The following is a 27914-nucleotide window of genomic DNA, read 5'->3' as shown; positions in this document are numbered from 1 at the left end:
GTGCATGCTGATTTTGGTAAAGCTTTTACAGTAATGCTTTTGGACTGGAAAGGTTTAGAGACCGACGGCTGAGAATATAATATCAGGGTTTGGCAGTGGGTTTTGAAAGTCAGTGACATAGTTTAGTCATCTCATAATTGAGGTTTACGCTGGGTACAAGTCACTGGATAATTTGACATTGTTTGGCCACAATAGGGTTCTTTCTTGTGGGTCCAGAGGATGTAAAAAAATATATATATATGAAAAAAATTAATGCGAAGCCTGACAACCAAAGAAATAAAGAAGGCTTTAAATAGTGGGAATGAGGCAGTAGTTATTGCTAAAGCAGCAAAAGATGAAAAAAAAAAATAAGATAAAAGTCAGATAGTTAACATCAGTGACATCACAGTAGAGAGGGGAATTGCGTTAGCCTCCTCAAAAGCTTCAATAAAGCACCAAACAAAGCTTTGCTGCCTCAGGGCTCCTGAGAATCAGTTGACAGTGCATTTGTAATTACAGTCCACTTTTCAGCTCAAAGAGCCTTTCAGTTGGAGTCTGAGCGACGATAAAGCTTATCAATGAGATGAAAATAATTTCTCTTTATTTCTGAAATAGACACTTTATTATTGTTAACAATATGAGGACATTTTTTTTTTCGGTTTTAGTTAAAACAAAGACACAATTCCTGTCATTGCGTACCATCTACAATCCAAATATGATGTACAATACTTTTGTTTTTGATTTGCAGTCACTGAAATGGCTCTCTGTTGCAGCTAATAAATCAAATTGCATTGCTCAGTGGTTTGTTGTAAATCAAGCTGAGCTGCATGACTACCTTTCCATTTTTTAGGTTTTATGATACTCAATAGTAATTTAATAGTAGACGCATTAAGTGACTATTGAACAGGGTTGGACAGTTTATGCACCATATATTTGTTTTTGCAATAAAATGCTGCTGAAGGATCAAGAATGCCGTTCTTTTTTGATGTGTATAACTTTGATGAGCCTCTAAGCGGCTTGTTTAGTGACTGTGCGAATCTGAAGATCTATTCAGCAAACAGTAAAAAAAAAACAAAAAAACAAAGGTGCCCGACAAAATAAGTTCTATAATTTGCAGCACAGTGGATGTGACAGTATAAAGGAGACACTACTTTATTTGACCTTGTTGTAGTTTCTTCTATTTGTCCACTTTTAAGTTGCACAAATATGGGCTGTACTCATCAGCTGCACACAGAACAACTGCAGTCTACCATTGTCCAATAAGCAGTTAGGGTGGTTCAAATGCCCATTTAATGCAATTTAATAATTGAATACAACTCTGTTAGAAATGTTTAACAATCCCCTGTTCTGCAGTGTTGTGGTGGAGTTTCTTAGCCAGTTCATTTAAAATGTGCTGACCCATGTTTTGCCCCATAACGCTCCATCCCTCCAGTGCTCACATTCTGCTGTGGTAAGGGATGAGTAGGCCACTTAGAAGGCTTTGGCCATCCTGGGAGACCCTCACCACATTCTGAAATTAGTGTTTTGCCAATGGGCGGGGGGGGGGGGCATAGCGTTTGCCCCAAAGCATTTGACTTTGGGGCAAACGTTTTTTGTACCGACTTTCTGAACACTTTATTCACACATACGCTGGGTTTGAGTTACATGGAAGCCGAGCTCACATGGAAGTAGTGAAGTCATACCCGGGGGGATAACAGTCTAAGAGAAAGATTTTTCCTAACAACAGGTCCCAGTGCACGCTAATAACAAACACACACACAGTATACAGTATCTCTTAAACCAACAATGTGGATTTTAGTTTGGCTTTTGTATCAGTACATTAGAGAGGACAAAAGGGAAAGCGATCAGAACAACGCTCGGGGAAAGTGCAGAGGTGCTGTTTCATCTCACGACAATGCCTGCTTGAAAATTTATTTATTAAAAAAACAAAACATACCAGAATTGAGATTTATTTTTCGCACTTGTTTTATCACACTGCGTTACTTAAAATATGTATTATACATTAACAAGAAATGTTTTTATTGGACCTATTTCTGGACTTTGGACTGTATATTTTAGCCATTAGGGGGACACTCGCCCTCCCCCGGCCACCCCCAAACACCACCTATGTGCTTACGTCAGGAGGGCCAAGTGAAAAAGTCATCAAAAGTCATTTGTACCATCAGCTGTGCGATTCTTAAACAAGCCTGAGTTGCCATTAGATCACACGGCTCGTTGCACATTATCACAATGACATTGTGTTAATGTTTTTATGCATTTATGCACTCTGTGTATGTTCCTATGTATTTGTGTGGTTTTGTGTGGTGTGTGGCTCGTGGTCGTACAAAATTGGGGTCAATAAAGATTTTCCAATCCAATTCCGAGCCAATCAATGGTCCTTCATCTGGCCTGTGTGTATGTGTTGCCTCCATTCCTTTAATGTGTTATCTTGATGTTTGACACTGCGCACTCATCCAATCTAATGAGTTGGCAGCTTCAACAGCAACTAAGGTATTATGTTCAAGAGGGATTGTGGAACCTGCTAAAAATATCCCCTTCCCCTCCCTACAAGAACTCCCTCCAGCTTTGAAAACAACACAAAAGAAGAGAGTATAAAGTAAGACTATGAAGCATTTTAACACCTTTATATAGAATTAGCCATGGTTAACATTGTCTTATAATGCAAGGTCAAGTCAGAAACAAGATAATGCTTATCAGCCTAAATCCCTATCATTTAGGTAATCATAGGTAAGCTGTGTCATTTTGTCATTTACAAGAAGCTACAGATACTCTCTATAGTTCAGTGAAGATAAGCTTTTTCTTTATTTGTCCTCTTCCATCGGAAGGTCAGCTTACCCTGCAGTTGATAAGTGATTAGAGTTGTGTTTAGGAACATTTGAGTAAGGTATATAAATATCTTGACATTGTGTCCACAGGCTGTTGAACTCTAAGTTTACCCAGTCATAGGAATAATAATAATAATAATAATGCAATAAGCAAAAATCTGATAGCAAAACAACACAAACTAATAGTGGTAGAAAACTTGAGCTTTAGTTTTCAGTAGGTCTTAGGTGAGCTGTACCTTCCAGTGCCATGACCTCATGGGAACAATAGGAGTTTTGTTGAATATTGGTTTGTGTGTAGCCATTTGTAATGTCCGAACCACTTTTAAAAGAAAAATATAATAAATTGACTGTTAACTTGTCAGTAATAGTTCTTACAGTGAGCACTTAAACCTGGTTTATTATGTGTCACTCAACACAAGACTAGGGGTGGGAATCACAGGGTACCTCGCTATATGATACAATTCATGGTACATGATACCAATAATATCATACAACTATGATATGATGCAACTATTCTGTAATAATCAATATATTGCAAGACAAACATATAGATACATATCACAATATCGATTTTCTCTGGATTCTCCGCTTCCTCTCACAGTTGAAAAATATGCAATATGGGGATTAGGTCAATTTGACACTCTAAATTGACCCTAGGTGTGAGAGTGAATGGTTGTCTCTGTGGTGAACTACTGGCGAACCATGTCAGCTGAGATTGGCACAGCGGTCCCCACGACCCTCATATGCAGGATAAAGAGGTAGAATGGATGACTTTTTGATGGATGGATGACTTGTTGTTTGCTAAACCTGCATGTTCATTGTTCACAAGTTGCACAACCTTTGCACTCAACCCCTTCGTTGATTTGAAGGTACCTCAGAACTAATCTCCCAGTCTAGTCATAAGGGCTGCTAATTAGTAAATGAAGTAATTACCAATGGTGTCTGATTGATTACGCAACGCTGTCACAGAAATGCTAAATTAACATACATTTGGGACCCTGGCAACTATATTGATCCAGGTGGTTTGACTCAGCTGTGTGTTATTGGCCTTTATTGGATGTGAGCGCAATCAATCAACTTTCCGACACCTCTCCCGTCACCTTGAAGAGTCTGTCTTGACAATAAAAAAGTGTCTGCACCTTTTCACTCAATCATGTCCCTCCCTGCATGCCAGTGGGGTGTCAGGAGTCTAATGATAATGGCTCACAGATGGCATGTGCTATATTAGTAAACAGGAAATATGGGTAGACGTAAGACAGGAAAAGAGGGACAGAAAATGTAGGTCAGAATTTCTTTTTTACTTGTAAACAAACTAGAGGAACAACAAGAAAAAAAAAAAAATCCACAGTTTTCCAAAACAACTTTTGCACGGTGACCTAAAATAACTTCAAATAGCAGTTTTTAAGGCAATTAAGCACACACACACACACAGGTAAAGTCACACTCTGTTTGAAATCAATTATAAGAAGACCACATTCTTGATTACATTAATGGCAGTCATTAGTGCACCCTTAAATGACAACAGTGATGTAATTTATGGCACATTCAGCTTTTAATTTACAAAGCAGATTTTGCAGTGGGGGTCGTGATTGAATTTTTCAATATCTATTCATATGAGTATTAGAAAAAAACCTTGTGAAGATAAAGGGTCTTACAAAGAAGCTTGTAAGGAAAGAAAGATTTGCTTCTGAAGGAATGTGTATATGAAGGAAAAGGTAATGTCATGTATGAACTGATGATTATTTTAGGCAAGTAAACAAATCATTTTTTTTATAAATAGAAAAGAAATGTTTGGTTGATTGATAACCCGGGCTCTGAGATATTGTGGTGGACATGTTTTTCAATTTTCTGTTACATCATCCTAGAGACTAATTAAACGATTGGTTGAAAACATTGTTCTGTTTCTACACTACAGGAAACACTTTTATAGCTTAACTTAGTCTAAATTAAATAGAACGAGAAGGGCTAAAAGTGTCTAAAACAATCCAACGAGTAAGGATGTACAATTACATTCCATGGTGCTTTCCAAAAAGGATCATGATGTACTAAAATGGTCTTGAAGAGTTCTGAGTTGGTGCACGAAACAGCCGTCACTCCATCATTGCAACCAACTCAGTCATGGATGATGGACATGACAGTATTCCCAAAGACCACAGTGAAAGAGGTGTGGCTTGCACAAAAATGCAGACTAGTTTATGTTACTATTAAACTATAATGACGTTTCAGTTTACCGAGGGTAATGACCCAGCTATGTAATACTGAATAAATACTTCAATTTGATATAATAGCACATATGTAGCGTTTTTGCCGTTATGTTATTTTTTCGTTGTGTTTACATACAAATAATAGGCCTACTGAAAGGAACTAAATGAAAGCATTGACTGACCACACGTGAATACACTTTACTTGTCTAACTGCATCACAAGACCCATTTGTAACAAACAACTTGCAACGATCAATCCTCTCAACACAAAAGTACTCGGGTAAAATGCTACTGTACCTATCGCTGTCTGATAAATGGTGGCCTCTGGTGTGGGCCTGAATTTCCAATTACTTTTCTGTGTCTTCTTCCGTTGAGCTCGTACTCGTGCAGCTTTTGAAAGATGGAGAGGCAAATGCAAAATTGCCTGTGTGATTTTCGGTTGCCTGACCCTCCAGCCTTTTATGTGTGAGGCTTTGTGTTGGCTGCATTATTTACGTTTTTATGCTGTGTTTGTTGTAATACGATGTACTTTTTTAACAGGAGCTGATGAGGGATACCGTGTAGGTTTGAAACACTTATCATCAGCTCCAGTCAGGCAAACCTCATTGGCTGTGATGTGATGTGAATGTACCTGATGTGGTGTCCTCCAGCAGGATTCACTACTGAATCCATCACTTGTTCAGAAGAATCTAAAAACTCAAGTAAATGAAAGTTCTTAAATGTGCACATCTCTTGATTCGTCACTGGTCTCTGGCTAAATTATTGAAGGCTCATTTAAGCAGTGGTGAATTGAGGATAAGGGTGTTTTGGCAAATTGCCTACCACTGTTGGTCCTTCACTTTGAAAGCCTCTCACTCCGCTTCATTTTGTGATGTTTAGCCTCTCATCGCTATTTATAGTCTTTTCTTTTCTTGGAATACCTTGAAGTCAACTGTGTGACTGACTTCTCTCAAAGCCACTTGGAAGCAGTTTTGTTTCATTATTTATTTTGTTGTTTGGTGTGTGTGAAGTCAGTCATGCAAGTGGGTTATAAGGTCATATATTTGAAACACCTGCATTTTTAGTGAAACATCACAGGCCTACTACAGTATATGCCTTCACTGTAATCACTAATTCCAGAAATGCAGTCATTAGTTTATGGTCCATTCTAAAGCATCAAAATACCTGTCTGAGGCCTTGAAAGTCTGCTATTCAATGTTTAGGTTTCAATGTACTAAGAATGCATCAGTAGAGGAATCTGTATTCATGGCTGCAAACAAAGCAGACATGTCTGTCCGCGTTGCTCACTTACATTAGCAACCAGTGCAGTGAATGGCTGGGAAAGACGATCTAGAAGTCAAGTCCGTTCACAATGGCAGAGGCTGGCCTTCTTTAATGTGTCAATCAAGCTGACAGACAGGGCTTATCTCCCCGTGAGAGAGAAATGGACCAAGCGCCCCATCCTCCTGTCAGTTGATCCATACGGGTAAAACCTGCAGAGTCTTTCATGAGTTCATCAGTTGCACATCACAGATAAGGATATTGAGAAGGGGAGGAGAAATCTCAGGGGGTCTTCCTGTGTGGTCCACAGTGTTTAGATCCAAGGTCCAATAAACTCACTCTGCAATCTGTGTGATCATAATTTACTCACTAGTCATTTTAAGTGGTTTATATTTAGTTTCACACAGTATGACCAGGTTAGTGTTCTGAAGCTCGAATGGATATTTAAAGTAGAAATCTACATTTCTACAATTTCAACAATAATACGACTGCTAAATTGAGCTCTTGAGGCTGTGATTGATTGATTGGTTGGTTGGTTGTTGATTGACTGATTGATTGTCGAGCTACACCTCTTAAAAGATTACTCTTTGTTTTTGTCTGTTTTAATATCATGGGTAAATTGTCTTGTTATGTTATTATGTTTTGTTTGGCCAGGAAAGGCTCCGGGTTATCTCAGGTCTCCATTAAGCCGGATCCATCGAGTCCTATCTACACTATGACTAAACAATAAACTCCATTGAGTTTGAACATACCTCTTATAAACATGTCAAACTCATTACAAGATCAATATAGCCATAGTAGTAAGTATAGCTGCTAAAATTGCATAACCCGGAATCCGGAACTACTATGGAACTCCTGTCAGATGATTCAGCAGCACAGCACAAAGCACACACACACACACACACTCATGAGTCAATCGGACTGGTAACTTCCTGTAGAACCAGAGAAAGCTGGAGAGAGTCGAGTCTGACTCTGAACCGCTAAGCTTAGCGTTTTGTGTGTGAGTCCTCCAGTTATGGCCGAGCCAAGTCTGAATCACTCCCACAAGCGGTTGGCGCTCCACGAGTGAGTCCGTCGCACTTGAAAATAAATGTTTGCCACTGATAACCTTGTCTTGATACTTTATTTGGAAGTGCATTCATTCTCATCATAAGCCACTTACACTTTCTTCTATGAAAAACAAACAATTGAGCCGGCGATTTGGCAACACTGACTCAAGTGACTCAAGTGACTCAAGAGACAAGTGACTCAAGTGACTCGCACACCCGGATCAGTTTAATGATTGGCTCAGAGGGAGCCAAATCCTAAAAAGGAGCCGGGTTATTACAGCTCTACATGTGTCAGCATTTTATCGTCTAATATTGTCTAAAATTATGCAGACAGTTTCTGAGCCCCAGCCAGTCAGGGTTTGGATGCCTCCTTGAATCACAAATTAGCAATCACCATTAATCCCAAGAACCTAAAATGCTTCACCATTGCAATTTGTCCCATTTGTGTTTATAAAATAAGTGCTTTTGGCAAGATTTTCCGTTAGTCATGCTCTAAATCTCAAGTTGTTTCACACCAAACTCGCAAGTCATTTCACACCATCTGCCGCTCCAGAATTTCTCTCATTCTACTTCTTTTTCTTTGGACCCCTCCTTAATCCATTTGTGAATTAAATGCCTCAGGGTGTCGATTTGATTATGTTGCTTCTGGTACCTTGTGATGAATATGACATTAGGTTGCAGTACACATATAAAAGGGAACACTAGTCAGTATGTCTCAGGACTTGGTGTATATGTTGCTGCCCAAAGTGAGGAGTTTGAGGTTCTGTAGCTTCACAGAAACATCTGGCACATTCTCATCCTTTGTGTGGATATATCTTTTTTTCTGTTGTGTTTAGGAGATGTGAGATGAAGCAATTAGACCGTCTCCCATATGCTCATGTGTTGATTGGGATACTTGTCATTTTCTGATCTGTTAAGTATCTCTGCTTCTTCATAAAAATAGCATTACTATAATATTTATGTTGATTTGTCATATTCTGTGTGAATTAGTCTCGGGATGCATTAGTTAATCAAATAATGCTCAAGAAACATTTAGTCACACCAGTGCGTGAAGTGGGGGAAAAAGATAAGTGCCAGCACTCCACGTATCTATATGAGGCGTTTATGTCTGTCGGTATTACTAAATCAATAACACTAAATTATGAAAATGTTCAGTAAATAAAAGATATTAGAGGAGTAAATGTTTCTCTACTCAAAATCATACAAATAAGATGTGTGGGTATTGTACTGAGTCACACTAAAAACCTTACCCCTACTTTGGTGGTTGTACATTGTTCATTCTGTGACGTAAAATTCAGAAATTGCATATCATAAATATATAATTCATTTGATCCCACAACTGCAAATCCACTAGGTTTCCAGTTTGCTGCAAACTTGGCACTCTGCAGTAATGGCCTCCTGTCATATTCATTGTTATGCATGCTGGTCTGCAGGATCACAGGTCGTCATCTGATGAAATATTCTGAGCATAAATAAAGCGCCTTGCATTAATAAGAATATATATCGCATGTTTTAAATGTGCAATCATGTTCTTCTAAATTGCAAATCTTCCCAAAGCCATTTATTACACTTATCTCATTTCCCTGTAGCATCTGCCCTTGATTACCCTAATGGAGAGCTGTCCAAGCCAGTCACAGGGAAATATGCCTTGTGGCTTCTATGTGTTTCTACTATATGTCGTCAGGAGGTTTAGAGTTATACACATCAAATGTTTTTCCCTGCCTTTATTTTGATGTTAAAATTGACACATACCCTGTGTCAGCCATTCCACAAAATATGAGATGAATAGTAAAATGACGCTCTACTCAGCTGTTAATGATGATCAGACATTCCTTCCCCTTGTGAAGTAATATGACTCAGTCATCAAAGAGATGCTGGTGCTTTTATGACCACTGAAATGATGCCCTGCCCTTGGATATATGCTTAGAATGTAAAATTGTTCAGCAACTCAATCCCGTCACTAAACTTTTCTTAATATTATAATTATGTCTTGACAGAAATAGTTGTCCATCCAAGACTGCAATTACTGTAAGTGAGGGCACTATTTCATTATATGAGACACCATTATGAAAATTAGTGGGGGAAAAAAGTGTAGTCCAACAGTCATACATTCATATTGTACAATACATATGAATTATTTCCTTTAAATGTCATATTTGGATTTTTTTACAGAGAGGCACTGTCAGTTATAGATTTATGGTAAATTAATTTGAGCTAATTTAATAAAATGTCTCATGAACCGAGACATTTCAGTTCCAATGTTGTTAACAATTTAAAAAGCTAAATTCTCCTTGTGAGGAACACACTGAATTATATACCACATATTGTTTTTTAAACATCTAGGCCTGAATGATTCATGAACCCATTTAGGCATCATTTTCAGGGATACACAGTCTCTTAATGGCATAATAATTGTACAATGAATTTGCTTCCATGAAACAATTATTTGATGGATTATTTAGAAATTGGCAAGGAGGTGTGCAAATGGGGGACCAAGTTCAGACTTTTATGTACTGGAAATGACTACAACATACAAACCATATTATATTCCAGCAGCACTGTTCACAAAACCCATTGAATTTGGTATTTGCCTTTGACAAAGGAGTAATTGATTCAACTGATTGCTCGTCAATTAATCGAAGTTAAACCTGTGACGTTCCATTGTCACCTCACTTATCTGTACCGTTTAAAGTACTCCTTTCAATTAAAGGTAGAATAGCGGCTTCAGTCATTTACAGCATCTCACAGCAGTGGCATGGTCTTCATCCTGATAGCCAACCAAACTTTACTGGCTTCCCATATTTACGCTGCTTGTGTTACTTGACTTTATTTGTATATGTGTTGCTTCTTACATGCTAGTTCCCTAGTTCAAAATTAAATGTGAAATTTAACATTTAACATTTTAGCACTTTTATCAAAAGCACCTTACAAAAGAGGAATAAGCTACATAGAAGTAGTAGTCTTGGAAAGAACTCTACTAGACAGGAACAGTGGACTGATAGAGGGTGAGCGTGCATCCAAGTGCAGAAGGAGATGGAGGGAGTAGGGTAAGTGCAAGGACAGAAGATGCTCTTGGAAGAGCTGGGTTTTCAAGAGCTTCTTGAAGATAGACGGGGACGCCCCTGTTCTGGTAGCGCTCGGTAGGTCATTCCACCAGCGTGGAACGAAACATTTAAAGAGTCTGGATTGTCTTGCGGGGGGTGTTGGCACCGCCAGACGACAATACCTTGATGAACGGAGTAGTCGAGGGGTAACATAAGCCTTTAGCATTTAAGTAGGTGGGAGCAGACCCATGAAGCACTTTGCAGGTTAGCAACAGTGATTTGAATTTGATGCGGGCAGCTAAGGGTAGCCAGAGGACGAGGGGTGACATGTGCCCTTTTGGGATGATTGAAGAAACGTATGAGCTTGACCACAAGTTAAAAAACTGACAGTTGAATACAAGCAGGATAGATGTGTGGCGCTTCAATAATATGCTATTGCTTTCTTGAATTTTAGATTTGGCAGATAGACTTGTAATAGCTCAGAGGTCAGCAAAGAGGGTTCTCTCTGAAGAGATGTCTGTATCCTTCCTCCACAGAGGAGGACAGGGAAATGAAAGGAATGTCCTCTTAGAGGGTTAGAGGGGGAAAAGTGAGGAGGAGGGGAACCTGGCTTTGTTGATGATGCATGGGGTCACATGTAACTAAATGACCAATGAGGTCATTTTCACACCTGAGTGTGAAAGATGGAGGATCTGGACCCTCTTTTCCATTAAGCAAGGACCTGGTGGTCTCCACCCAAGACGTATGTCTTGGCATTTATGTATTGTAACATTGTGCAATTATCCTAGCTTGCTTAAATTACCCATTATTTCATTTAAAGTTAGAGACTTTCAGTGTACTGTGACTGCTGGCTGAGGAGTCCAGAATACAGAATGTCAAGGTTGAGAGTACTCCTTTCATAAACTCTTATTATCCCGTAGCCTTCAGCTTTTTCTCCCATTCTTGTATAAAAGGCAATTTCTTGACTACTTGACTTGACTGGGATAAAAGTATGCAAAGCAAGAAGTGTCCAGCTTCATTTTCCTGGTGAACTGGGGATTCAAATTGACTTACTTATTTATTTTAGCACAACCATGACCTCCATGGCACAATGACAAGTTTTGGGATTTGATATTTATTTAACAAACAAATAGAAATTTCACATTGGGATTTTTAAGAAATAATTGTTTACTCACTAAACGCTGTCAAACCAGTCCTGGTTAATCCCAGGTAATCCTGCTTTTACATACATTGGATGGTTACTGCCTGCATATCACTGACTCATGAGTGTGCTGTATTGTTGATTTTTCCTTTACTGGGTCAGTAAATGTGTTTTATTTCACATCTTGATGAGAGGCTCCTCTAAGACTCATTTTAATAAATCTTCCCTATGCCGTCTCATGCTCAGAGTTGATATGATTGTGAAAGTATAGGCTTTACTGCTGACATGATGAACCTATTCAACTCAACTCACTTTGTTTTGCTATTTTGACATCTACTAGTAGCTTTCATGTTTAATATGTTTTAATGAATTAATTAATTTATTTTTATTTGTTTATTTTGCTGTTCCTAAATAATATTCTAGTTTTAAAATATGGGACTTTCAACCTCTCCATCCGATGAAGCTGCTCTCAGGTTGTTTTAAGTAGTTTAGCTTCCTGCTCCATCCACAGATCTATATACAGTGTGAAATACATTTTTTTTTTTAGATGTGGGCAGGTGAAAGATGCTGTAAAGAAGTAGCAAATGTGTTACCCACTGCCATGCCACTGTGAGGTAAACTCCCGGGGATTCCTGTTAGTCACCGAGGCCATGATATGTTCTGCTGTGTGCCTGGGGAGCTCGTGCCATGCGGGTGATGCTTTTGCCTGACAGGTGGCCTGTGGTGAGACCTAATCCTTTTGAAAATAAAAATGTTTTCTGCTTTGGGATGAGGGAGGGGGTTGCAAGAGTGATGCGACCAGCCCCAAGGAGTCAGTCACCCATGTGCACAAGGAGAGATAGCCTAATCTTGTCACAGACATGGAGGGGATGAAAGTCTCAAGCTATCACTAGCAAAGACGCATGCTCAAGGAGATGATTTGTAAAACCATAGCACATGGTTTAAACTGAAAAAAGTTGGTTTGATTTTTTTTTTTTTTTCATTTTTTGCTTGGCTGATGTTAATCCATAATTGACTTATGCATTATTTTTCTCTATATCACACACTTAACCTTGAAATTGCATTTTTAAGCTTGCTGGTAGGTTCGACTAACATGCTCCAATTTTCCAGTTGTTTGGTTTCCTGTTTACCATTTTAAAAAGTTTGACTGTTGGGTAGATGGTGTTTATCAGTGATTTATCCACTTTCCCTCCAGTACCCACTTTTCTACATGGGGTTCAGGTTCTAGAACCACTAGATTTGTGTGAACAGTGCATTCCAAGGTTGCTGAAGGAGAAGAGGCTTGTTATCAGGTTACTCTGATTGCGGTCATACTGTCTGCTTGACTGACATTTTATAAATATGTCAGACAGGTCCTCGTTGCCTTTCATTGTCAGCTACAGAGTAACATGTGGCAGCTACTTGCTACTCTGCATGCTGTGGTAGAGGTGGTGCAGTAGGGGTAGTAAAAGTGATATTCTCGGAGGTCCTGTCAGTGTGACAGAGTGGCAGGAATAATTTTTTGCAAGCTCAAGCTGACGTCTTTCAAGTTGGGAAACAGTGGCTCAATTCCCCTATCGGGCTCTGCTTCACTTTTAAAATACCCAGCAGCAGTTTTAATGGGGAGCTGACTTTCAGGTTTCAGTTGCTCTTGCATTATCAAAGGGAAGTCAAGCGTAATATGTTCGCTGTTTCAGCAAGTAATGCCATCACTGCTTGAATACAGCCGTGAGGCCTCTTTAGTTTGGATAACACTTCTATCTCACCTCAAATCACGGCGAGCAATAGTTCATGCTACAGTGGAGATTTGTGGGTACGAAGAGAATATTTTTTCTTTTGGGTACGAAGAGAATATTTATATTTTTTAATGAATTTTCCATCACTTTTAGATAAGTTCTATTAATGTATGACAGGACCTATTTTGTGGCATTTGTGTTCCATTCATTCATTCATCTTCTACCACTTTATCCTCCACACGAGGGCGACAGCAGCTCAGTGGTAGAAAGAGTCTCAACTTGAAGGTTGTGGGTTCGATTCCCGGCTCCGCTAGTCTACATGCTGATGTGTCTCCTGACGGCTGTGCTTGCAGCGTGTGAATGGGCATGAAACATGACTGACAGGAAATGTGCTGCACATACTGTAGATGCGCTGTATGAAAGTGTGAGTGAATGGCAAAAAAAATCTTCATATAAATATACAAAACCAAACCACAAGGGTTGCAGGGGAGGCTGGTACCTATACCAGCTGACATAGGGTGACAGGTGGGGTACACCATGGACAGGTCTATCATTTATTTGACAGCCCGTGGCCAAGTGGAAAGGGAACTTGGCTTGTAACCGGAGGGTCACAAGTTCAAATCCCCATCCGGCCAAAAAAAAAAAAAAGGGGGCTGGGGTACACCTGAGCAAGGTACCCAACCCCCAATGCTCCCCGGGCGTTACTCAGTGTGGCAGCCCACTGCTCCTAATTCTAGGATGGGTCAAATGCAGAGGAATACTTAATAAAAAATTAATCTAATCTTAGAGTGTCCACTTTGCCTAATCCCCAAATCTGTATGTTTTTAGACTATGGGATGAAACTGGAGAACTCGGAGAAAACCCTCACGCACACGGGGAGAATATGCAAAATCCATGCTAATTCCTTCGTTCCATCCCGATCACAAACCCAGGTCTTCTAGCTGCAAAGGCAAGATTGCTAACGATTAGAGCATTTGGGTTCCAGGTTTTCATAAAACAACGCAGTAACCTAAGACTTTTTCTTTCTCCAGTGCTCAATCAGACAACCAATCAGGCAAGTGACTAAAATGGTGATGGCGTTCTTCCTAGCAAATTACATTCTCCATTTGGTCTTTTATGTTGCGCTCCGGCATCCCCTATGCCAGGAGTAAAAAAATTATCATGATCTACCCTTGAAGGGAATCTGTGATTATTAACCTTTTGAAATTTCTGAACTTCTTTTTGTAATTGAATTTCATTTGTGTTGACCTCATTTGGTGATTTACCTATTTAGCTTCTGTAGCTCTTACTTGTTTTACTACCTGTCTTATTTCCTGCTTCTCTGATTGTCTGTGTGTATTATGTCCAAATGTGATGTACATGCTGTCAATGATCTGTGCTCTCCAGTCCTCAGTCAGTTTTTTGATTTCCCTTCACATTGCTGTTTTCTTATGTCATGTTGTATGTTTCTTTATCTGAGTTTATGAACATTCTGTTAGCCTTTTTTTTATTATTATTATTATTTTTGCTGCACCAACTTGCCTTTGTGTAGGTTGCACATAATTAGCACAACTTAGAGGAAGTGACTTAATCTGGGGCTTTGTCATGTTCTCATCAGTCATACAATACACACTGATTTTCTTTTCAAATTGTAGCTTCCACGTGTGTCATGCATGGTGAACTGTCAGCCCTGTTGTCAAATATTTGGAACATTTTACCGTTCTCTAAAGAACATAGCAATGAATTAATACTATAACACCTCCTCATTTTTGTATACAGGTATTGTTAATGCTTCTGAAATTGATGGACCAAATCCATCTTGAGGTGCTCATGTCCTATAGTGAGAAAGGCTGTAATACAAACTCACTTATTGGAAATGTGAATATTAATAACTTCGCCAGAAGCTCCTTGGTTGTTTATTTTCTGTAATGAAGGAACAAATTAACTGTGACATTCACAACCTCTGCAACACTAAAGATCTCTGCAGCATTTCAAAGTCTGATAGTCTCTCACCCACAGAGAGGGAAATGGAGCATGTGGTTATTACTGGCAGCAAGCAGAGATGTGAAACTCAAAAGTAAAGCTGAAACACGGTTGTTCGCCTTTGTGAAGAGGTTCTTAGTTGTGAAAACTGAGCACACGCCTTCATGTTGTGTTTATGTTTTAAATCCCCATAATTCCGATTGTAAATTGTATTACTTTATGACAAAACCAGCTGTTTCCTATTGTATCTCAGTCCTTTAAATGTACTTAGAATTGAACCTGAGCTATTAGGATGTCTTGAAGCATATGACTGTGTTTATGTGATAGTGGTTGGTTTTGTTTTCTGGCAGTGAGCATGCATTAGATAATAATCAGCACCACTATATCGTCATCACTGTATTTCACCACAGAAGACCTCACACACCTGCTCGTCTTGGTCGGCTCCCTTAAACTAAACTGCCTCCTTTAATTTCCACAAGCATGGCTTTGTTCATCTGTTTTGTTTGTCTATAATCTTGTAGAAGAGTGAACAGAAGGTTCCATTAGTCCAGTTTTTTTAGTCCAAAAATATGACTTTATGAGTTTACAAACACACATTGATCTCCAGCATGTGGCCGGTCACCGACTCCCATTGACAGTAGATATACTAGGGCTGGGCGACATGTCCAGGTGCTCCTCCAACCTCCTCTCTTCACAACCAGGGATATTACTGCTTGGCTCCATCTCCACCCCTACAAATATCCCGCTTGTGTCTCCATAGAAAACAATATATTTTAACAAGCGCTAAACTCAGTCAGTTTGATGTTGCAACTGAAACAGCAAAGAGAAAGAATGAATGCAGAGAGGAGAACAAACTCAGAATAGCGGGTATGATGTAAGTTCAGTTTTAGTACAGACATGTAGTGAGACAAGTGCAGTGTTTGCTCACTTCTGTGCGTGAGTCTCCATCTCAAACTGGAGCTTCCTCAATGTCCATCTCCAAATAATTGAGCCGGACACAGGACTTGAGTAGTGAGCGGGGGAGGCGTGGGTTGTGATTTTAATGCAGCATAAACTGTATCGATGTAAAGATATTGCCTTAAGATACCCTTTACTTGATAAAGAAATTACCTTATTTGGTAATTTAAATGTAAACAACATTATAAAACACTTAATGTACGTATACGAATGTGAAACATATGAGTAAATTACCTCTAATGTGTTAGACTGGGAGTAAGTTTTTGCTCTGTTGCTTGGTTCTCACAGGTGGCTGATCAATTAAGGAGGGAATGCTGTGAGGGTATGCGGATTAAAGGGAGACGCTGCTCACCTCACACCTCCAGCCTCCCGCCTTCTGCACCGTAAGCAGCTCCAGCAGCTCTGTGATATCAGCAGGCCCGCAATTACTACCTGTGAGTATTATTGCACTTCTGGACTCATGAGGAGTTCCTGCTGATCCAGCACACAGTGTACAGCCTTGGTGTTTGGTGGCCAAATCTAACATCATCCCCCTTCTTCAGTGCGCCTGAATGCACTGGGTTGTCTTGTCTAACGTACATTTAGATCAGTAAACAATTCGTCAAGAAGACTATGCACAAAATAACATGACAGCATCGCACATATTCAGTAGCAGTTACAACACAGGCCTCGAACACTTCATTGTGTTAGTCAACATCACTGCACCGCAACCAAATGTTCCCATCAGTTCAACTCAAACACGACTTTCAAAGATGTTTGATGGCTGAGCAGTGAACACGCCGTGATTTGCACCCTTGTGTTTGGCAGTCTTGAGCTCACACTAAATGTGAGTGACTGGCAACGGTAGTAGTCACATATTACACAATCTTCACCGGGGGATTCCCCGACTGGTATATCTATAAAAACAAACGTGCAAGGAGGGAAATGAGGCACAAAAATTGACTTAATTGTGTTCCATCTCTCCAGTCTGACTGCTGTACTTTACAATGTTGTTTGTAAGTTCGACCACATTTCTCTTTCCTGTCTGGTGCACTGGTCTTGCATTCCTCATCAGGTTTTTACTGCCTTCACCTCCTCCTGGTCTCTTACTGGCTGGAGTGATGTCAGATTCCGACTTTTCAGCGAGTTATGAATCCAATCAAGGTTTTTTTTTTTTTTAGCACATTTTGTTCCCAACACATATTCAACAAAGTTGTTTTCATTTTTAAATTGCTTTCCCTAATCAACTGTAGAATGTGTTACTGGAGCGGCTAAGTAAATCCAATTCAGCAAAGCAGTCCCTGTGTTGTCAGAGGTAATGCAGTTTGATAAACACTGGACCACTAGCACTTTCTGACAGCACACAGATGAAATATTAATCAGCACTAAAGTGATTTGTACACCCACTTGTACACAGATTCTGTGTGCTGGTTTTAACTACGAGAGACTTCATCGGCGATCGAGGTTTGTGCCTGGATGTGCGATAAAAAAAAAAAAAAAAAAAAAGTTGGAGATGTGATCTATTAAATCCTATTCGTGCGCTGATGAATTGCCTATCTGAGTTCATTTAGTGTGATTTGCATCCTTTATATCAGATTAGATGTCGCGCAATGCAAGTTCTTGATTGTACGCCATAAAAAGAATGGTTTAACCTGCTGACCTCGACAATTTGCATCCATTCCTGACAGAGAAGCTGTGGCATCATCATCATCCATCAATCAGTTCATTATTTTTGACACACTGTGTATGGTAAAACTGTTAAAGATGAGAAGAAAAAAGAAATTAGAACATAAAAGCACATGTTCAGGTATCATGATGGTATTTACTCATAACCAACACAGATATTCACGTGTCCTCATTATTGTTGTGGGTTATTGTTTTATTATTCCTCTATGGGTTGTTATTATTATCTGCTGTTTATCTTTATAATTTTTGCTGCAGATGGTCAGAATACTGACTGAAACGTCTTCACCAAGACATGACTGTGTTAGGTTTAAATCTGTAACAGAAAGACATAAGTGAAGAAAGGACAACAAAAAAGGGAAATCTATTAGGTTATTGTATCTCAGTAATATGTCAAGTGGACTGTATCTATCTGCCCACGGATGACCACACATTTCCACTTTTCAAGGCTGGAGCATTACAGGAAGTGAAATCACTTTAGCCTCTCAGCATCAGTTGCTCCAAAATGGCCAATTTCCTGCCTGGGATGTGTGTTTTCACATTTTTATCATCTTCTGTCGCAGTTATCTAGTTGCACTTAGGGCCATCAGTCATCGATGCTGCGTTGAGAGGAAGCCGATGTGCAGTAAAACTGACGGACGGCCTTCCGCATGACTGAAGATGTATGAGACATGCAGGCGAGTTAGTGGGGCTTTTTCATTGTATTTTCAGTGCTGCCAGAAGGTGCCAACAGGGAGTAGTAGCCACGCTCACAATGCCTCAGCCTGAATAGAGCATTTTGCAAATGGTGAGTCACTCTTAGTGCAGTATAAGTACAGTTTTGCAAGTACATGTTTACATTCAAATCATCAGTGCATTTGCTAACACTTACATGTTATTGCTGCCATCCTTAAAAGGACTAGGACATGCCTCAAAGGGAAAGCATTTTATTTTTCCTCCTGTGTCCTCTTGTTATTTTGCACCAACTAACCAAAATGGCACTTTGTTTGCAGGAAAATAATGCATACGTGCTATTATTGGTGTTAACAGTTCCTCGTGCCATATCTCACCAAATTATGCTGTGCTGTGACACATTTACAATATTCGTTTTGCTCCATGAACCAATCTGTGAAATACAATGTAGTGTAACCACTATAAACACCATGGACCCTTAGAAAGTCACACTTCTCAAAGTCTCATTAACACGTTGTTTTCAGATGAGTATGATACTCTTAGTTTCAACAGAGAAACATTTTGTCAAACAAGCCATGTTTGCATAACTACAGTAAGATTATTCTGTGCTATAAAAAAATGACAAACATCGCAACCAGATGCCGAATGTAAGATGAAATAAATGGACACACGCTGCTGAAAGGAGAAAACCCATTCTTCTTTTCTCCAACACGTGATAACTATCATGCATGGCATCAGAATGGTTCGTCAGTTGCATAGGAACAATAAAAGGACACCCCTCATTGAATTCTAATGAGAAATCTTTATGTTCAATGGCTTACACTCCTTCATGCATACATAACCCATTTGACTTGACCAGCACGGAGCTACATCCATGTTGTAAAGACAGAGATAAAAGAAAAATCCCGTTTTTGCCTCATGAATTTTGTGTCAAAGATTTTAGACGGCAAGCTCACGTCCACGTCCAGGCTTTATACACTGCTTTCATACAATCAGCTTGGGCCCCTGCTTGTTTTTCATCACATCAAACATGCTGCCCTGTCAATCTTCAAAAAGCAGATGTCATCAGATGCTTTGACTCTTTGCGTGATGTGGAATTGCATGAATTTCTCCTCAAAAGAATGGTTGAGCGGCGCACGCTGATTATTTTCAGTACCAGCCACATAATTGGTTTCTTATGCTTAAGGGCAGCACATCATTCTTTGTCCAATTAGGGAAGATTTCCCTTGAGTTGGATCCTATTGTTTCCAATACAAGTTGTCAAAAGTAGATAATCATATTCTGATTTTGCCGAAGGATAACTTTGTATCAGCGCCTAAAAATCAAATAAGTTACACTGCAATCTTCATTGATATTGAAAAAAAAAAAAAAACATGTAGACTCTGCCTCAGAACAAAATACATGTGCCCGAATTGATGTTTGAAGCTGTTTTGACAAATTGCAATTTTGACACGAGCACTCTCAAACACTTGAAACACAATGGATTTTGAAGCACTGTGATATGGAAACAAAGAAAGAAGAGTTCTATTCTTTTAAATCCATATTTTGTGAGTTCAAGAGCTAGAGGAGGGAAAATGCCAACCAGAAAAAATACATGTCAACATATTTAAAATGCTTTTGTTGACCCCTTTTTCTTTTTTTTACCAGTAGCCTCAGTGACAATTGCGGTGAAAAAAATCTTCCACTTATTTGCCACCTTAGATTAACCAAGCTGAATCTATTTCAGTCTAATGCGGCTCTTCAGTAAATCTTCCCCTCACAATAGTCAAGACTACACTTTACTACACTCATTGATATAAATGGGGTCATAAAAATCTAAAGAAACACCAGTTTTAACGCAATGCAATTTAACAGCACAAACGGCAGCTTCATAAATCATCTCAACTTTAAACCATAAATGCTTTAAAACAGTATTTCAGTATAGTTCTGAGAGACTGAGCATTATAGTTTCTATGAAAGCTAAGTGTAACAAATGCAACTGATTTTTAAAAAGCCACCAAAGCTGTAATCATTCATTTACATACATGGTACAACAGGAGTTGAGCCAAGAGTCCGTTTTTTACTCTTCACACAAATATATAGTATTTTATGCACTGCCATTTTCAACACTCAAGTCTCAATTTGTGACAACAGTTTTAAAATAGCAGCATGATAGAATTCTCACAAACATGCCTCTGGCTTGCCCACCTGTATTCTGTAAAACTTGCAGTTAGGATGTCTCCTATTGTGCTTCAAATGTGGAAAATAAAATACACCTGCAACTGAATTAAAAAGAAAGTGTCTCTACAAACCTGGACATCTTTGTTTTATTTTTTTCAGCAACGATTATTCTGAATGGTCGCACGAGGCATTTAGCAGCTGCCCAAATAACCTCCCATGTGCTTATTCACATTTACTTACTAAGCGCTTAATTACCTCCATCAATAAGTTATGTTTTGAGCCACACCTCTTTGTCTGTCTGTCAGTTTGTTGGCAACATGACTCAAGAAGTAAAAAAAAGGACGTGAACTGGACAAAGATTCAGATTCAAGGACTCTTTTTAAAACAATTGCTAACCTTGTGAGCTCTGATCTCCAACTGATGTAGTCAACGGTGCATGTTTGTTTGTCAAATTTATTGAGATTTGCACATGTATAATTTCTTACACGATACATTAACATGACAAAATGAGCATATCCATGTGCTGTAACGCTCAAAAGAAAATAATCGAACCTCAACAGCAAATAAAAATCTTTTATGCATGACCTTTTCTGAGGCATTAAATATGCCCAGACAGCCTGTTCTAGTAATCTAGAGTAATCTAGTCCTTTGCATTATGCAACCCTTTATTAAATGAATACTGTCACTAGGCCTCCCACTGCTTTTATTCCCGTGCTTGGGTTTGTGAGGAATAGCATCATCTTGCAGGCAATAGAAGCAAATTAAAAGGAACTTTGGCTTAAAATTCACAAACATTAAAGGAATACTTCACCGATTTACATTTAGCTTTGTATTACTAGAATTGGGGTAGTATTTTAAAAAAATTATATCTTCAATTCTTTTCTTTGTTACGTGCCCACCAGTGACACTTGGTCCTGTTAGCGTAACTGTTAGCAAAGATGGCTGACACTGTTTACATTCTGGGAATGAGGTCCCTTTCCCCTACCCGCCCCTGGTGGGCACGTAACAGAAAAAAGAATGAAGATATTTCTCAACTCGGGGAAAACTGAGGTTGGGAAACACAATTTTTAAAAAATAAAAAAACAAAAACAGCCATAATGCCCTAAAAGGATGAGTATTTCCAACTGCAATTCTTGAAAATCCCTCTTGCCACACTTACTTGGGTTTGCCTCAACTTGAAATAAAGCCATCAATGAACCGTGGGTGTGCAGTTAATGCATTTTTTACGATGACCAAGTTATGACATTATAGTGTAAAGTTCAGTTAAAATGAAAGTGTCCTTTCACAACATACTAGATGCTATATCTAATTATCATACTATATCCCTGATGATTGCTACAATGATTGTGTCCAAGCTTGGCCACTCCCATCTGACCAGACCAACACATGATCCAGATTGAGATTGTAAATGTTGTAAATTCAGCAATGGAATAGACAATGTATCATATGTACAGAAATTAGTTTTGTGAGCACTGCACTTACTAAAAGTCAGGAGAGTTGTGAAATATCGAAAACATTTGGTGTGACGACCATTTTGCTAGGCATGTCTACGATTTCCAACTTAACTTACATTCAGCTGTCCTGAGCCAGAGCTGTGGAACTACAAAGCTTTTAAAAAAAAAGAAGAAGAAAGAAAAGGAAAATAAGACAGTATATTAATTTAGGGTAACATCACTTTGCCACACATGAGTTGAGCTTGACTTTCGGAAAGTATTTTTCCTTTCACAACTGAGTATCAGTAAGTTTATTTGCCTTGCAGCGCGACCTACTTGTGACACAGCAAGAAACGATAAGAGAAAAATCAGCCCCATGCACAATATTTCCCCCCTCTATTAATATACAGAGAGTTCATTCTCAAGTAGCCTTGTTTTGCCTTTTTGAAATAATACTGAGGCAAAATAGGCCCAGATCTCTTCAAGCAAAATGTGTGTTTGTTGAAGATTTCCTCTAATCCTTGCTGCTAAGCACAAAACAAGAATCCAAGGTCAGCTGTTCAAAGGATGCAGGGGCCATATTTCTATCGAGTAAAGGGATTTGGTGTGTGCAGCTTTGTGGTACACAAGAACTCTGTTACCGTTGTCGCACAGAACTCACACCGAATGTACATGGACACTTCTCAGGTCTCACATAACACCTTGGGCACATTTTTAAATAGAGCAATCAAAGATTTCTTTAAATTGTGTTTTTTTTTCTGGCTGGGAATGAAGAGTTTACAATAAGCAGTGCTATAGGATTGAGCGAAATCGGAACATGATTCTTGTAATACATAGGTATCATCTGTGTTGTCTTATAAGATATGTTTTTACACACCAGGATTAGTTGTTGCCATGGAAATGCATATTGTATTCATAGCCAGGGTCTTCGTGAAAGGAATATGACGATGTCTCAACTGCCATCTCCTCTGAGAGCATAATAGAGAGTTGAGGGGTTATCTGTTCAATGTCAGCACATTCATTGACACACAACAGAAGCGATGCAAACAAGATGTATTTTCTGCAATTTACTGTTTTTATTCACAGATATTTGTTTGTTTGTTGTGATATGTGGTATGTTTTAATGTTCTTCTTTATATTTGTGGGTCTTTAATCTTGAATGCAAAATGACTTGTTATTTCTATGATATTTCTGTTTTCCTCAGAAGATGCATATTGCTATGAAATCTATAGGTTTGCTAAATTATTCAACAAGTGTTTTTTTTCCTTTCTGACATCAGTGGTAAAAGCTCAAGGAAGATAAAAGTAACACTGGGATAAAAGTGAGCAGAGCTACCCAATATCTTGAGTTCTCGATATTGAATTTTCAGTTTGTTAAAGCTAAGCTTGGGTGTGAGCCATCACTTCCTCTTACAATGATTTAGTGTATGCAGTTGTTGTGGGAATCTGCTTTTAAGGTTATTGAAAAGCATTGTTGCATGAAGGTCATCACCCATTGTGTAGGCACGTGCGCTATACTCTCCCAAAGATTATTGTTCTGTGTCTTATCCAAGGTTGGCTTTAATGATTTAGAGCTGATTCCACATCAACTATTCTTGTGTTCCCGCAGATGGAGCACAAGTAAGTAGAGCAGATGCAGTTTTACAAGGAACAGACTTATGGAGCCAAGGGAGCACAGTACATTTAAGAAACACAGCAACTTCTGATGTGTGCAGCAAGGCATTAAAAAAAGAATATCAAAATAATACTAGATCTAGAAATCTAATAAAAGATGTCACTAAACATTTTAAACGTACTTTTACAGTCTGAGCATGTCTGAGACTAACAACACAGACTGTCTTTGCAATATCAAATATCTTTTTGTACATTAAATGCGTAGTATATACTCAACTTGACAGATGGCGGCAGTGCACACTGAATTATCTCCACCATACATTTGAGATAATCAATTATTCAGCAAACAAGGTGTTTTAGCTTGATCGATAAATGGCAACAATTTAGGAAAAACTAGCAAGACCAGGCTATATTTTGAAAAGCTTCGACCACCAACACCTGCCCCTCTCTTCTGTGCTCTCGTGAAAACACCAACCCACAAACACGGTTTCAAAGTGTGTGCATTTTCTGTCTCTAGTCATTTATGTGACTCTGTTCAGAAATGTCAATACTGAGATGAAATTTCACGATAAGCCTATCTTGACACATGGTTTTGATTATGTTCATATTCTTTTTGACATTCAGTAGATGTCCGTATCAGGCTTGATTTACAGTAATTGGGAAAGAGAGATTTTAGTATCTTGTTTAAGGTCAAGGACGCTTTGACTGGACATCGCTGTTGACATATGGGCTGCTGTCAATTTGATTTAGCTTATTATCTTTTGGTTATGGGCTGATGTCTTTTGTTTCTAGGTCACCGTGCTGTTCGTGCTCACAGTGATCATGATTGTAGCCTGTGAATAAGATCATTAGAATATCTGAAGAGACCACTCGCATCATAAACCCGGCTCAGCACACCTATTTGCATTTGAGGATAAGTTCATTTGATTTAACTCCATAGTGAATGGACAAATCTCTGCTCTTAGTAAGGCATGTGGCTTGTAGACACAGGAGGCTGGTGCACACTGTTTGTTGTTTGGTCCGTTTTTAGAAGAAGAGGAGACAAGAGAATAACCTTTTTTTGTCTATACCAATCTTTGCTTCACCAGCTAAATTATTTCTTTTATTAAATTGGCGCAAACCTTCCTATTTTCATAGCTGGATTAATACACCCCTCACTTCAAAAATCATGGTTTGCTTCTCTATCATGTCATAGGAGGACAACTTAAATTAGATGATGTTTGTATCAATATTTGGAGTGACATATATTGTATTCTTGACTTCAGAGTAACTGGCTCATACTTTCGATCATGTTATTTAAGTTTAATTTTGCCTTTCTGTGCCAAGTCTGCTATGTCCCACAAACTTCTGTTGCTAATTACGTCCAACAAGATTTGGAAGCAAATTTCATGCTTTATAAATACTTAATGAAATAATAACTGGAATATCAGGTTCTGATTTTGAATATTAAAGCTTTTGTTTGTACAATATTAGGCAAAATGTTCACGTTTTTTTAATATCATGATACTGAAGTGCTGAATGTTTATTTTTTATTTTTGGAATAATCTTTTTTTATTTTCTCCATGATACTGATGGCGGAACAAGTAAGAATTACAGAAGCTAAATGAGCAAATCACCAGAAAGATCAACACAAATGAAGTAAGATTTCAAATACAAGAGAGAGAAATATTCGGTCAGGATAGCATTTCTAAAACAAGAAATACAATGGATTTTTGCACAGTACTGAATGCATGGGGCAAAACACTTTCTCTGTGTGTGTCGCTCACTTGACAAACAAGCAGCAGCCAATACTCAGTCCAGCAAACGTTGCTTATTGCCTCTTTGAGCAGTGGCCAATTTCCACCAGCCAACATAGACAGGTAGGGGAAAGACAATGATCAGAGAGGTATTTCTCCTCAAGGTCAAGAGCAAAAGCATTAAAGAGAAACAGAGAAATCGCACTTTTCATCCCCAGCAGACATAAATCTTCCATTGAGTTAAAAAAAAAATGGTTTTAGTTCCTCACATATTTCTTTACTGTCTCGTTTAAATGTACTCATAGAAAATTATATTATAAAAAAGAGTGACACCTGATTCATCTGCAAAAATACATGAAGTCAAAATGTTGTGAAACTACAGTTGGTGATAACTGAAGACTAGAGTTTATGTTAATGAAGAACATAAATTGTTCCCCATACGGGTTGGAGATTTGCTGCAGTGGAGCTGGACAGCCTTTGTTCGTTTTGGCCCTGGAGAGCAGTGCAATAGTAAGACAGTAAGCAGACCTTAATTGATACCTCCAATTATTCTGTCTCCTGGCAACAAAGCATGGCACATTACAGTAAGCAGCATATTGGTTCACAGCACATTGGTTTTGTGAAACTATCATCCTGGTACTAGTTTCAAGGACTTTGAAAATAGCTACCAACATGGGAAATACTGCAGTGGCCTACAATGAAAGAATCCATTCCTACACTGCAAACCATACAATGTAGCAATGCTTGGTCTACCAGTACTATTGTCAAATAGACATAATCTAAAGGCACCTGCATGCAGAAGATATATGTTCTTTGTGAGGTCTAGGAGTGTTTAATAGAGATGTAATGTTAGACTCTTCATCATGTTCGCTTTAATGTTGAAGTGAGCCGTCAGTCTTGTTGCTCCCTTTCACTGGGAAACCAATCTAGAAATACAGCCTCAGTGAAAGCATATATGAACCACTTGTTTGACAAATAACCTGCTGTGGTGGCAAGTGGCAGTAAATAATGTGCCACATCTGAGGAAAATAGCATTGATTGTGGAAGAGTCATTTACTCCCTATAGACAGGTAATTTGTTCCTTGTTGTTTTTTTGCCCGTGAAGGATGGTTTCTTGGTGCTAGAGGTGCAGGTCAGAGGGTGGTGTTTTGGTAGTGCTATGTGGTGGATGATATGTGTCAACAACAGAGATCAAGCCAAAGGTGTGTTAATGATCCGGAAAAGGGAATCACTGAAAAAGAGTGAAGGGCAATTAATTAGTCAGTCAAAAGAGATGCATCATGGTTGTTGCAAACCTGAACCCTCAAAGCAGAGCTTCTAATCTCTTCCCCTTCGCATGATTACTTTCTGCTCTGAGCATATCACTGTAGGGAGTTTAAAGCCATGTTAGATTATACCTTTGTCATGGGAATAACATTAGAACCCTTGAGACTTTGTAATGGGTTCCTTACAATAGCAATTACACAGCCTTTTTTCTCCAAGCTCTTTCATGCCACTATGTTATGACAATGGCCTTAAAAACAAAGTGCTAAGTAAGACTCAAGGGGCATTGGAAATGCCACCGCAAGGTCACATTTAGACCATCCTGTAGTGCAAAGGATAGTTTACCAAGGACAAACTTAAATTAATTCTGCTCTATATGGCAAGTGGTGGTTAATTAAAGTGTCACATTTGTGATTTTCACAGCTGTTTAAAGCTTCACTAGACACAGTCAGTGCGTTTACATGCATGTCTAAATTTTAGTAGGACTAAGAGAATAATTGGGTTTTCTTAATGTCATGTAAACACATTAGTCCAACTAAAATCGAGATCTTTGAACCGGAACTAGAAGGAGATGACGTGTAAATTGCAGTAGTGGCATCTTTTTTCCGACAACACAATTTGTACCACGATTAACATACAGAACCACTGCACGATCCATCTCACCGTCCATCTCCTAGACCTCGCATGTATACTCAGACTCTGCAAGTAGTCCTATTGCCTGTCTTAGTTGGACTATGGCAATAGCTCGGTTAAACTGTGCATTTAAATGTAGTGAATGAGGAGCCACTGTCCTCTGCAATAAAAATCTGTATATAACACAAATGCTATAGGATAAATTACACATTTAAGGCCATTGCTCACTCGTAATAAGTCTAAGGTTTTTTGACTAGTATCCAGTAAATGCAAGCTCCCATATCAATGATGGAATTTGGAAGAGCAATATTGTGGCTCTTAAGAACAAGATTTATTATTATTATTATTATTATACCTTTTTTCAAAACTACTACTAGGTACATGTCTGTTTATGTGTTGTTGCTGAAGTGACATTGAAAGTATTCAAATGAATATAGCATCCATTAAATGGGCCCAGCCATGGAAAAACTAGCAACAAGTGGGCCGAGGGGCACTTTGAGTTATTTACAGATTCTCAAAGTGTTATTTATAAGCTTTCCATCAATGTCTAACACGTGGAAATCTGAACATATTTGAAGAAGATTGGCCATTTGAATGTAGGCATTCC

The 27914-nt window shown here is 38.8% G+C and overlaps 1 protein-coding gene across 1 annotated transcript in view; it reads left to right on the top strand.

Annotated features, from left to right (window-relative positions):
* The window catches only part of lingo1a (leucine rich repeat and Ig domain containing 1a), a 101154-nt gene that overhangs the window by 28404 nt on the left and 44836 nt on the right, over positions 1-27914 (top strand). Inside the window, exon 2 of the mRNA XM_058646271.1 lies at positions 16424-16569. The gene's annotated coding sequence lies outside the window, so the exon portion shown is untranslated. The remainder of the gene's footprint in view (positions 1-16423; positions 16570-27914) is intronic.

This window comes from Solea solea, chromosome 12 (assembly GCF_958295425.1).
Source record: "Solea solea chromosome 12, fSolSol10.1, whole genome shotgun sequence".
NCBI classification, from domain to species: domain Eukaryota; kingdom Metazoa; phylum Chordata; class Actinopteri; order Pleuronectiformes; family Soleidae; genus Solea; species Solea solea.
The sequence above is the reverse complement of the archived record's forward strand: the minus strand, read 5'-3'. Positions and strand labels throughout refer to the sequence as shown.